A 13,621-nucleotide genomic window follows, 5' to 3' on the forward strand; every position below is an offset into this window, starting at 1 on the left:
AATAGCAGGAGGCCGCTGGGGAAACTTTATATGTGGGAGGAAACTAGTCCCGGTGCTAAGGGCGAAAGAATAAATATAAAGCTGAATGATTGGAACTGTAAAAATGGGGATTTACACCGTCAATCCAGCACTCATGAACCGGCGGAAATGCTGCCGGACCGAGCTCTGGAAAAATTAACCTTTGACGGTATCCTGGCGGGTTTACCGCCAGCATACCGGCGAGGTCATAATGAAGCCCATTCTCTTGGCCTATTTACTTTAGTTATATTTAGTGGGAGCGTCAGGTAGCGTTAGTGTGGACGGAGGACAGTTTTACGTTGGATTTTCTGACATCTGACGAGCACCTTTAGTTTCTGTAGATAGGTAGGGTATTCCCTTTAGCTGTAGGGAGAGATAAGCATTATTCTTATAATTTCTATTACAAAGAGGACTGCATGTCCTCCACGTGTCCGACTCCTTCCGACCCAGCACAGGTAACTTGGGTAACAACTGCTACACCATTGTTGAGGCTTCCAATCCCATTTAGGAAACCGATAACTGACCTATGAAAGGTAAGCCTGCCTACAGCTGTTGCTGGTTGCTGTGCGTGTCGTCATTCATTGCTTACTGAACATGCTGCTATGCTGCCCATGAAATAACAGACGCCCATCAACAGGTTCAAAGATCGCGAGATTTCACTTCCTGTGATGTCATCAGGGATCAAGCTGAAGTGATGTGACTTCCGCTGCCTTTGGTTTTGCTGACGAGAGCTCATTGGTTGCAGTAGATGACTGAGTGTCACCAAGTCTGAGTATAAGCCAGTGAAGGGCTGTAGAAACGCTGTAAGGTTATTACAGACTTACAGATGGAGCTCCCTCAAATAAGTGGGTCAATTGTGACATTACACCAAAAAAAGGGCACAAGAAGTGGGGGCCTTCCATCTGGCACCGCGGCATGTCCCGCTCCACCCGTCCTGTGCCCGGCATTTGGTTCCAGAACACAGTCCAAACGCTTTACACCCTCCACCAGGTGATAAATTCTCATGATGACCGACTCCAGCAGTATGGTCAGGCCCACCACTGAGCTTCTATTCCACTACCCATTGTTGGCTGGTGCCCATGGCACCCTACTGCCCACATATGGGAGTCCTAGGAGGATAGCCCAGCGGCAACGTGTGTGCCTTGGAAGCAAGACGACACGAAGCAACACAGGTTCGATCCCCTGGTCCGCGCTTAGAAACCTCTGGGTGTTTAAGCACGTTATAAATATGCAACTAAGAAAAAAACAATGAGGTGAAAAAACATTCCTGTAACAGCGCCTTGATGCCCGCAGGCTGTGTGAGCGCTTTAAAAAATGTAAAATAAATGAAAAAATATGGCCTGGAAGTGCTTGCCTATCTTCTGACACACCCTCCTGCTGACTCACAGGCTCCCGCATGACCTAGAGTGGACATTTCCTGGGTGGTGATTTGTCTACTGTCTGTCCACTGGAGTCAGTTAGTGGCCCCACCATGCAGCATGGCTGCATTAATGTGGACAGTAGTGTGCATGCCTTCTCCTGGTACTTAGCCCCAAAGTAACATCAACCCCACTTTTCATGACCTGCTTGCTTGACTTTCTCTACTGCCTTCTATGTCGGGCCTAAGTTTCCATAGCAACCGCATCCTGGGTCTCTAGAAAGTGAAGTTCCAGGGCACTCACACACTACCTTTGCATCTCCCGGTGGAGGGCCTCCTATATTTTGCAGTGAGCCGAAGACTCTGTTTTCTCTGAAGTCATTTGTATGACCAAGTTCCTCGCAATTATTCCATACCGCTGTTTTCAGGAATGTAAGCTGTTTTGCAGTTCCTTGGCCAATTCTGTTGCAGGAGAAAACATCTCCTGTATGCACTTTAGATATTGTGGAAGAGGTTGCAGGGAGTTTGCACTTTGTCCATTTACTTGGTTAGATGTTCTCTTTGCATGGCTGAACATGTTTGCTAATCTGGACACATAGCAACCTCATCTCCACTCTGAGGAGTATGTCCTGGACGAGCCCCCATATCTGAAACGTGATCCTATAAATGTGGTTTCCTGTGACTTTTCTCACAAAGCAAGGGTGTATTGTGGGGGGTATAAGCATGGTAAGATGTGGGCTGGAACAAGACGGGTCCGCACTCTGGCAAAGTTTGTCTTTGGCGGAACATCATTCTGTCCCGAGACCCAAACCCCTGGAGCTAGCAGAGTCCAGCAGTCCCCATAATCTGATGCTGAACGGGAGCTCTTATCCACCAGCAGGCTTCAGAAGACGTGCGCAAGCGCGACTGAATTATTTTGCTTATTATGAGCTCTGTTTGGGAACTGTTCAAGCCTTGCCTCTATTGACAGGCTGTCGTAATGTTACCACTGCAAAATATTGCAGACCATTTCTGTGAGATTAAAAACCATGAATTTAAAACAAGGAATTTAGATGAATAAATAGATGGGGGGGGGGGTTGGTTGTGGGTTTTATTAAAGTAGGGGGCCTGTGGGGGATTCCCCCGCATTTCATTTAGCTAAAATTCATTGTTTTAAATTCAAGGTTTTCCAGCTTGCAGTAAAAATTCTATCTTTTCACCCCAATCCGTCCAAATCCATATGTGTTGTGATTTACAGAGCTTTTTCTGTTAGGGTGAGTATTGCAACGAATGAAAAGAGCTGCAAGCTTGATTGGCGTTACTTGTCCAAAGGGTTTCATGCTTGAATTGCTGAATCACTAGATATATATTGCAAATAAAATGAAAAGATAAAGGTCCCAGTAACAATGCGCCACATTTGTGCAATGGTTGAATGCCAATTTTGTATTTATTTTGAATAAATGGGCAGCCTGACACGTGTTTCGAGCTTTCCTAGCTCTTCTTCTGAGGCTTGTTTATGGAAAGACTTAGGTCCAAATGATTAAAGGCAAAGAATTGCCTGTTCTGCAACCAATTAACTCTGATGCTTCGCAGTTGCGGAAGAATCTGTCAGCGATTGAAGTTGGAGAACGCGCTCCCGCTAATCCATTCTCAACCATTGCACAAATGTGGCGCAGTGTGACTGGGATCTTTATCTGTTAATTGTCCATTGTCTGTAGTAGTATATTGGCAGTACACCCACACCCCCCAGCGACCTGCAGCCTCCAGTGCACAACGCAATCACCTGGGCAAGCTGTGTGGAAAACATTGACTTACTCTGACGCCTGTTTTTTTTTCCAAATATCAAATTATGTTGTAGTTCCTATGTTCCCAAAATGCTCTTCGCTTTTAATGCAAATCGGTAGGATTGGGTCCCTTGAAGGGATAGGACGCTGCTCGGCCTGGTCTGGGGTTCTGCTCCTCACCCCCCACCCCCTACAAGAAGGGAGGGAATGCCATGTATGCATCGGCGTCGACCAACTCTCTGGATCCTCCACATTCTCCTTCTGCCACCCAAGTGGGAGCTGATTAAGGTGAAGCAAGAAGAAATACCCCTCTTTGCTCCACAGGGTAAACCTTTTAGATGCCATTGGTTGTCTTAAGCGGTAATGAATTCAGTTGAAGATGGCTTTAGCCTAGAATCGGCATAACCTTGGTCTAGCACCTGCCGTCTTAGGCGTGTCTTCACCGAAAGTGTATTTAATTTGATTGGGCTCTCTTCAACTATCACCTGGAGTCCGCTGAGGGTTGGTTGCCTTCTGAAATGAGCTTAGTAAACAGAAGTCACCCGGTGAAGCAGCCTCAAAAGACCTTGCTTCCAGGAAAGTAGAAACAGACCACCCTCACTGCGTGCCGGCTCCTTTCACCAAATAATCCCTCCTACACAGAAGGTGGAAGAGGACCAGTTCCATCCTTGCAACTTGCAAAGGTGTTCCCTGTCCCAGCCCAGGTGCTTGTGTTGTAAAAATGGCTCCATCCACCTGCGGAAACGGAAACCTGACCATGATATGATATGACATGGCATTTATAACGCGCCTATACACAAGTGTTTCAAGGCGCGACGGGGCAAGGGAGGAGGAACTGAGATTGGGCTATAGTTAGCCGGGCAGGATGGGTCAACATAGGCTTTTTTAAGAAGAGGGTGCACAAGGGAGTGCTTCAGGGGGGAAGGGAAGACTCCAGTGTCGAATGAGTGGTTGCAGAAATCAGCCAGAGCAGGAGCCAGGGAGTCAATGTGGTCCTTGATGGTTTTGGAGGAACAGGGATGAACCTGTTTTGACGAGACTTTCATAGATTGGACTTGTCTAGAAACCTCGTCTGGGGAGAACAGGGGAAAGGCAGAGAAGGAGGGGAGGAGAGGTGGCCGAAGAAGGGCCAGAGAATGAGCAAGGAGTAGAGGGAGGAAGGGGAGAGGAGGAGAGAGAGGACAGGATGTCCTGAGTTTTAAAGATAAAATGAGAAGCCAGTGCCGTGCTCCGCCCTATCCAAATTCTCTCGTTTAGCTCTTCTTTAATTCTTGCCTCTTGCACATGCCTTTTTCCTGCATCGCTCTCAGCGTAGAGAACCAAGACTGATGTTCTTTCACGCCCTTCCTTCGTTGCAACCTTCTTCATGATAGTCCAATGACACGGGGCAACTCTTCCTTGCAATAAACCGGCTCCTAAACAATCCTCTTTACAGATCTGAATATCGCACAATCCTACTTTTTAGCTTGGGCTATTAGGTGGTGCTATAAGCCGAAACTATTAAATTCGAGGTGAGATAGGGTGAACTGGCATATGAGGAGGGACACAAAGCCTGCAGGTGTTGTTCGTCTAGTTACTCACCCATTGACAGCCCATGGTCATGCTTACCCCTATAGCCATTCCCACCCAGTTCCTGCCCCTTCCCGCCCATAACATTGCCTTGTGAGAACTCTTTCAGCTCTCATTAATCAAGCCTTACCGCCAAACCTTGTGATCAAAGTACCAGCCAATGTTTTTTCAAAGCTGTCTTCTGAGAGTTAAGGACCTAATTGGAGTTGTAAACGTGTTACTGGGGTAATAAAAATATCTTAACCACATCTGCCTTCAGCCACTCGATTTATAAGAACTATGTGTGTCCTTCACTGTAGTCTGGCTAAAAACAAGCATTGGCAAAGCCAAAAGGTCTGGCGTGTGTATACATATTAGGCATTTGCCAGGTACTGCTATTAGATGCCCAGGTACTCGCAACATTTGCTCACCTGCTACCATCAATGGGCAGTTAATACTAGTACGGCAGTGCCTGGCAAGTGCCTTTCCCATGCCTACACAAAAGCCCAAACTTTTGGCATTGCCAATGCTTTTCTAATATGCATCCCTTTTGTGGGGTTTTGTGGTCCCAGGTCTTCTTCTTGGGTATGTGTTCCGTTTCCCAAACCTACAGGCTGGCTGGGTTGCAAAGACTCTCTGCATTAGGTCTGTCCCTGGAAATCCCATAGCTTGGCTTGATGTGGCCAGTCCCCTGCTTCTGAAAAGCGGGTGGTGCTGGCATTCCTCCTGCTTAATTCTAGATTATTGGCCCCGGTTCTCTTAGATGAAATGACTTCTAAATTCCCCTGCTTCCAACCCTTTCCCCAGCCTGTGCCTTCACTGCCCCCACCCCCTTCCCATTTATTAGGCTTAAGTTGAAGATAAGTTGTACAACTTTGCCAGTGTGTGAAGTGCCAGTCTCTCCCATTTCCAGGCTGGAATGGGACCCCTTCTGTCGTTGTCTGCTTGGGGGCTTCATGAGACAGACAGCATTTTAGATGACTGCCCCCTGTAGGCTGACTGCCCTCCTTTTGAGCCTGCTGACGTCAGGTCAGGGCTTACGCCCCTCCCCCCCCCGGTCAGCCCCCTGCAAGACCACCTTTTCCTGGGGAATGCAGTGATAGAAATCTACTTGCCATTCCAAAAGGTCTACCCGTGCCCTGTGTGCCTGAATCTGGCCCTGCTTGAAGGCACCCTGCCACCAGGTTGTCTACTGAAGCTGCACTTTACCCGCACGGTCTGATCCCGCGCACATCCCTACATGTCCCTCGCCCCGGCACCCCACATGAATTGGGAGTGCTTAGAAACTGGCTGAAGTTGGTTATCGCCTGCTATATAAATATCCGGGGGTCAATATTCACAAAGGCCCTGGGGGACAGGATAAAAGGCACAGAGTGCACCTCCTACCAGTGGACACATGTCTCAGCATGGAGAGCCCTGGCGGCAAATGGGAAATACCTTCAGGGCACGGACTAGGGGCTGAAATATGGCGGGCGCCATTACAGCGGATCCCAAAGTCCTCTTTCTATTTTTTTGCTAACACAAAAGAGATGGCGGAATCTGCAAGCATCCCTGCCTCTTTGCCCCCATAACCAATTGTGATGCGGACAGGGACAGATTGCGCCCCACTAAGGGCTGGCCTTAGGGCATGGCTGCCCAGGCGACAGCCCGGGGCACCATTAGCCCCCCAGCCACGGCAGCTCGGGGGAGTCTTTCAAGGGATATTGAACTTAAATGCTATTGAAGCGATTAACTCCCTGCCCCAGCACGCAGCAGAGAGTTAATCACTTAATTAAAAATTAAATACAGCGCTGCCACCCCTGAGGGGTGCCTGGGTAGGAGAGCGGGGACGCCAAATTTTGTTGACTCGCCCCAGCTGCATGGCCGCCGAATTCTGCTGATGCGCCCCCGGCGAAGGCAGTGTTGATGCCGGCCCTCACGAGGGGGGAAAAGCTTGGAGCGGATCTCGCTCTCTGCATCCCTCTCTGCGCAGATACTCCAAACAAAAATGACACTGATGCAGAAAAACACACAGGAGCTCATTTTACAAAAAGAGGTAATTGAATGAAAAGCACGGATAACGTTAGCACTTACGAGCTGCTGGAACCCCTAAATGGAATTTTCCACATTCACAAAATGGAGTGGAAACTGAAAGAGTTCAAAATAGGCCAAATCGCCTTTCCTCTTTCATTTTACTCTATGGTTTGTTAAAGTTGTAAATGCCACCAACAAATTACACTATGCAAACAATATTGACATGTAACCAGCCTGCTTTTGCCAGGTGCTAAGTTCTAGTGGCTTCGATGGGAATCTGTTTGGAACCCGCCTGCTTTTGCCAGGTGCTAAATTCTGGAGGCTTCCATGGGAATCTGTTTGTTTTATGCCTGCATCAAAGTATCATACAAGGGTAAAACAAAGTGAGTTCTCAGGCGGAGCGCAAATGAGGAGCAGGAAACAAAACAACAAAGCAAATGCAAAGACGGGCAAAAAATGTATTTCGTTGGTTTTTCTTTATTTTTAATGCACTTTAGCCTTTAAAATGAGCCCCATGGAAAGATTTCCTGTGTGTGTCTTCCCAAATCCATGAGTGAAAAGACTACTGGGTGAGTGGGCACTGCTTATTCGTTCAAAAGTACATTTTCGATCATTTTTTGTAAATTAAATCTGTGGTCCTGCCACCAAAAGAACCTCACTGCACTGTGCGTTGTGAACATTATAAAGAATGAATGGATCCTGGGTTGAGTAACCAAGGAAGTTGGAATGACCCTGTGTGTAAATGAACACATTCAGTTGCAAATATGTGTGTACAATTCAAAAACATTCAGCATAAAGTTCTGTGTTAAATTATTTCTTTCCTTGCATAAACGTTCCAAGTCATCGAGGTAAAGTCCATAAAAAGCTGTTTATCTCAAAGATACAGGCAGTCACTAATGTCCTCTGTATTTCGGTCCATGGTTCATCTTTACAGATCCAATTCTGCCAGTAATATTGGGATATCGGGCGGCGGAAAGCCAATGTTCCCTCTAATTATTTTTCCCTAAGTGCGGAAATGCTTAGCTTTAATGCGCAACTTATTTTCCATGTGTGCAACTAAATAACGAAGTAAGCTACTTTGTGAGCATGCGTAGTTGGTGAGCTACTATCTCCAAAGAGTTTGAAACGCAAATTTCTCCTTCCCAACCACTGCGATTCTTTACGAGTCAGTGTAAAAGGTGCATATTGAAGCACCTTTTCCAAACATATAGGCTTAAAAGAAACCAAATATTTCATGTGGTTATAAGGAGAGCTCATCGACTAGTCCAAGACTTCAAGATAATTCTATAGTTCCCTACCAAAATGACTTATGTGCAGAGGAAAAAATGTGCATGCACAAAAAAGATCTGTATGGCCGGGATAAAAAAAAGGTTTCGTTGTGGCTACTCATTTGTTGAGGCTGCTTAGAGACAATGCAGAAAGTGTGTAAAACCATTTGAATAAAATATACACGTTTATTACAAAAAAGCAAATATCACTTATCACTGATGTGGCTGTCAAAAAATTCAGACAGGAAAACATTTTTGCAAAGGAAATAATGGCAACTAAAAGGAATGTGTCAGGAGAACATGCCTCAAAATGTGTGTAAGGACGGTAATTGCATTTGAATAACTGCACCACAGAATATGACGATCTGAATTCCTGGGCCTCTGCTTGCTATCCACATTACGCGGTCCTGGGAGTTGTGACATCTGCTCAGGACCAGCCTTACAGCTAAGAGGTGTCTATACACAATCCATTGTTACTCCCTAAAAACAGGAAAATGTGCCCAACTAAAACGTGAAACCATGAACATACAGGAACCTACCCCCTGCTTCTGCCCACAAAGTTCCACGGATATTGTTTTTTTAATCAGTGACCCGCAGAGCAGTGGCATTGGTAGAAACTCAAATAATTCTACTGCCCAATCTCAAGAGGAATTTTAAGGAGAAAAAAACATTTTAATAAACATGAAATATCCCTTCTGTGAAAGCTAATTAATTTCTTACTCCCAGAAAAATAATTTGATTCGGAGTAGGGAGTAACATCATATCAGATCCCTCCTGGTAACACTGATATAGGAATATGATATGACAGGATACATAATGCAGTTTACAGTTCTGCCCACCCTTTCTCACCGCAGCCTAGACACAATTCCACTAGAGTCTTACTGAGGTTTCGTCTGGAGCACCGTTGAAGAAAATCACATGTATTTGCCTTTTAAGTGAATAGCAGCAGTGCTTACAGGTACAATGGATTGAGTGCCTTCTTCTTTAACTAGGGACCCCTCTTATGAAATTCACTGTTATCAGTTGGACAAGATGCATAGGGATGCTAGAGGCAATAAACGCAAACACATTATCTTATTGAAAAGCGTGCAGCAGCTGAGCAGAGAAAGAAACCGAAGGCACAGTTTCCTAGACTGTTCCTAGAGTATCCTATCTATGCTTCAGAAAACACACACATTTCCTTGACTCTAATGCCCTGCCAAAACGTCAGATTTGGTTTTTTAACATTGCTGATTTGTTTTTCACCCCAAAGGAGTGTTCTCCTGTGCCCTTCTATCTGTACCCCAACTCTGCTCCTGTGTTAGCCACCAATGCCAGTTGACAGGGCTCTGTAAAAAGTGAGGGATTGTAGCAGCAAAACACTAACTGGGATCATTGCATACCCACAGTACTTTGTAATGCAAAACATATTTAAAACCTCACCATGATATAATGTGCAGTTTAAGAAAAGTGCACAATTACTTTGAAGTATATACAAGATTGTTTGCAACATACCCCACCTTTCAATTGTTGGGTGCGAGTTACCATATAAGTTGTAAAGGTCAATGCCCATGGAACTTTGAAAACTTGGAAAGGTGGCAGATTGTGTGATAAGCAGTCTAGTAATCTGAATATTCGTTTCCCTAATACTATATATGAATAATGGCAGGCATAGTCCATACCCATTATTCCTTACAGGCCAGGTAAATGATATTGCAAGCTCTTCGCTTATAAAGTAGACATGGCATTTTCCTACAAAAAATCCTTAGATGGCAAATGAATATTTGAGTTTTAGAATGCATTAACTTGAAAAAGGGCGTGGGGGGCGGAATTACCAGCGCAATACTGTGGGACTCGTAATGAGTCCCCACACTTTTAAGAGCCCCTTCTAGGTGATCCCAATGGTATCAGCTAAGAAAAACAAGGCAGTGATTTAAAGACATTTTCCCAGGAACGAAAACGTTGCTCAAGTGGGGAAACAGGGATATGAATCCAGGTTTCATTATTGTCCAATGTAGGAAGTAGTGCTTAATCGCTGACCATCCCACCTTTAGTTTTAAATCAACGTACAGTGTTTCATCATAGCTAAACCAGTATTATTCAATAAAGCCGAATGGCACAACATAAAATCACATGGTAAGTCAACCAGACAATGTATAACAAATCTTTAAAGCAAAACAAGTGTCACACAAAATGAGTAATGTTACCTTTGGAATGGCAAAGGGCACAACAGAGAATGGGTATCTGCAAAATGAACAACAACAAGGCCAACCAGCAAAGTAAGTGCATTGAAAATGCAGCTATGCTGTTCTCCACCGGTGCATTGTCAAAAGTAAATAAAGGAAACAACTGTGCACATGCTGCAATGAGCAAACTGTACTGATTCATCATGGGGAAACTATCTGAGAAGTAGACCAGTCTTGTGAAGAAAACCTACTTCCACATATCAGTCATTTACTTGCACATCAGCTTTAAGTACCAGCAGGGGGAAACTAGAGAGACTGAACAGACAATTGAGAGCAGAGCAGGAGGCTTAGGTGGGAGGAATCCCAGTCATGACAGCTCTGGCTCCACTGCACATCTTTAGACTGGTTAGGAACATCTTTACCTTCGAGTCTTCAGAAAGAAGAAGAGGAAGGGATGGACAAGTTGGGGCGCCCTATACTTGTTAAAATCTGAAGGCCTAGGCCCCATAAACCGACCGCCTCCACCTAGCTGTCTCTCTGTCTCTCACACACACTTTCTGCCTGATTCATGGAATTATTTTCACCGAAAACATGGATTTGGGCACCATTCTGCCCGCAAATCCCTGTTTAACAAATGTTTTTCGGCGCACAAGTTCCATGAATCAGCCCCTTTGTCTTTCTCACACACTCACACTCTTTGGTGCTCACTTTGGATTGCACGGGAAATTCCTAGTAGGGAAGCCATTTGCATCTGCACTTCCATGCACGCATTCCGCTTCATTTTCGTATGAGGTGTAATTCTAACACAGAAATCAAGGCAGATCTGCGTTTCCATATCAGTTGACACCCAAAAGCAAAGCAAATCGTGACCGTGGGCTGCCATGTCCATGCATGCAGGAGCTTTGTACCTGGACTGCTATGGAATTCACCTTCTTTTAGCAGGTGCAAAATGCAGGCGAATTCCACAGGGGTCCATAAGATCTCCATGTGTATCATAATTGCATGCAGGATGTTTTTACATGGATTCGTATGGAATCCACCTTCTTTGAGCAGGTGCAAAATGCAGGCTGATTCCACTGGAGTCCATAACATCTCCACGTGTATCATAATTGCATGCAGGAGGTTTCTACATGGATTCCTATGGAATCCACCTTCTTTGAGCAGGTGCAAAATGCAGGATGATTCCACAAGGACCCTTAACATCTCCACACACATCATAATTGAATGCAGGAGGTTTCTACATGGATTCCTATGGAATCCACCTTCTTTGGGCAGGTGCAAAATGCAGGATGATTCCACAGGGACCCTTAACATCTCCACACACATCATAATTGCATGCAGGAGGTTTCTACATGGATTCCTATGGAATCCCCCTTCTTTGGGCAGGTGCAAAATGCAGGCGGATTCCGCAGGGACCTTTAACATCTCCACACGCATCATAATTGCATGCAGGAGGTTTCTACATGGATTCCTATGGAATCAACCTTCTTTGACCAGGTGCAAAATGCAGGTGAATTCCACAGGGACCCTTAACATCTCCACACGCATCATAATTGCATGCAGGAGGTTTCTACATGGATTCCTATGGAATCCACCTTCTTTGAGCAGGTGCAAAATGCAGGCGGATTCCACAGGAGTCCATAACATCTCCAATGCGTATCATAATTGCATGCAGGAGGTTTCTACGTGGATTCCTATGGAATCCACCTTCTTTGAGCAGGTGCAAAATGCAGGCATTTCCACAGGAGTCCATAACATCTCCTTGCGTATCATAATTGCATGAGGGAGGGGTTGCTCTCGTATTTGTGAGTCAGAGGAGATGGGGTGGCGTAAACGGAAATTACCACCCATGCCCCTACTCTGCCTCACAAGTCTGCTGTGTCAAAAGCATGAGTAAGGCTCTCCGCATGACATTTTGCATTGAAGGAAATGAGCCCATCTGTCTGTTGAGTATGCGCACACTCTCACTTGCTTTCATTATGTTTATTTGTTCATGATATTGTTTTTTTTACATTTCCTTTTTGGGCAAGAGCGCTTGTCGAAGGGATAAAGCCAGTGCCAGGTTGCAATGTTCTGTAGAGTCGCCTATGGCCTCCTGCTGCTTGAAAGTGCAAGGAGTATGATTGGTCCATAACCAACCAATGGGATTGAGTGGCGCTGCCCCTTACAGTGGTGCATTCTGGGACAGGCCTAGTCACGTGTTCTGCCCTCACTTGTGTTCAGGTTCTGTATTTTGTTCGGGTTGCACATTTGTTTGATTATTTAGGCTGAAGGCTAGGATTGGGATGCACTGGGGTTGTGAGTTGTGTTTGTGTTGTGGACTGTCTTTGGGTTGTTTTGGAGTTGAAGATTGTATTTGGTTTGTGAGTGTTTGGGGTGCAGGTTTTGATATCAGTTGTGTTTTAGGTACCAGGTTTTGTTTGAATAGCGTGCTTGGTTTGAATAGTGGGTTTTGTTAGATTTATAGGTTGTTGGGTAGTTGTTGAATTGCATGCAGTGTTTGGACTCTAGTTTGGGTTTGCCATGAAAGTCATGTTTGAATTGTGTGTGAGTTTAGGTTCCAGGCTGTGTTTGAGTTCCATTGTAAAAAAGATTTATTTGAGTTGCAGGTCGTGTTTCAGTTGTGAATTGTGCTTGGGTTTCAGGCTGTGCATGCATTGCAGGTTGTGTCCGAGTTGTGTGTTGTGTTTTGGCTCAAAGTTGTATGTGAGTTGCAGTTGTGTTTAAGCTGTATCCAGGCTGTGCTTGAGTTGTGTGTTGTGTTTGGGTTCTACGTTGTGGTTTAGTTGCACTTAGTGTTTTAGTTTTGTGTTGTGTTTGGGTTACTGGCTGTGTTTAAGTTGCAATCCTGTTTCAGTTGCCTGTTGTGTTAGGACTCAAGGTTGTGTTTGAGTTGTGGGTTGTGTTTTGGCTCAAGGTTCTACTAGAGCTGCAGGTTTTGTTTGAGCTGTACCCAGGTTATGTTTGAATTGTGTGTTTTGTTTGGGTTCCTGCTTGTGTTTTAGTTGCAATCCTGTTTGAGTTGCCTGTTGTGTTTGGGTTCAAGGTTGTGTTTGGGTTGCGGGTTCTGTTTCGGCTCAACGTTGTACTTCAGCTGCAGGTGTTTGTTTGAACTGTACCCAGGTTGTGTTTGAGTTGTGAATTGTGTTTGGGTTCCAAGCAGTGTATGAGTTGCAGGTTGTGTTTGAGTTTTGTGTTGTGTTTGGGTTCCAGGTTGTGGTTTAGTTGCAGTTTTGTTTGGGTTGTGTGTTGTGTTTGGGTACCAGGTTGTGTTTTAGTAGCAATTCTGTTTGAGTTGCCTGTTGTGTTTAGGTTCAAGGTTGTGTTTGGCTTGCGGGTTATGTTTGAGTTGCGGGTTGTGTTTCGGGTCAAAGTTTCACGTGAGTTGCAGGTTGTGTTTGAGCTGTACCCAAGCAGTGTTTTAGTTGTGTGTTGTGTTTGGGTTCCAGGTTGTGGCTTAGTTGAAATCATGTTTGAGTTGCCTGTTGT

At 45.2% G+C, this 13,621-nt stretch overlaps 1 protein-coding gene across 1 annotated transcript in view; it reads left to right on the forward strand.

Annotated features, from left to right (window-relative positions):
* GPR156 (G protein-coupled receptor 156) overlaps positions 1 to 13,621 on the forward strand; it is a 432,766-nt gene that overhangs the window by 311,430 nt on the left and 107,715 nt on the right. The window lies entirely within an intron of this gene.

This window comes from Ambystoma mexicanum, chromosome 7p (assembly GCF_040938575.1).
Source record: "Ambystoma mexicanum isolate Mex_15411 chromosome 7p, UKY_AmexF1_1, whole genome shotgun sequence".
Lineage (NCBI taxonomy): Eukaryota > Metazoa > Chordata > Amphibia > Caudata > Ambystomatidae > Ambystoma > Ambystoma mexicanum.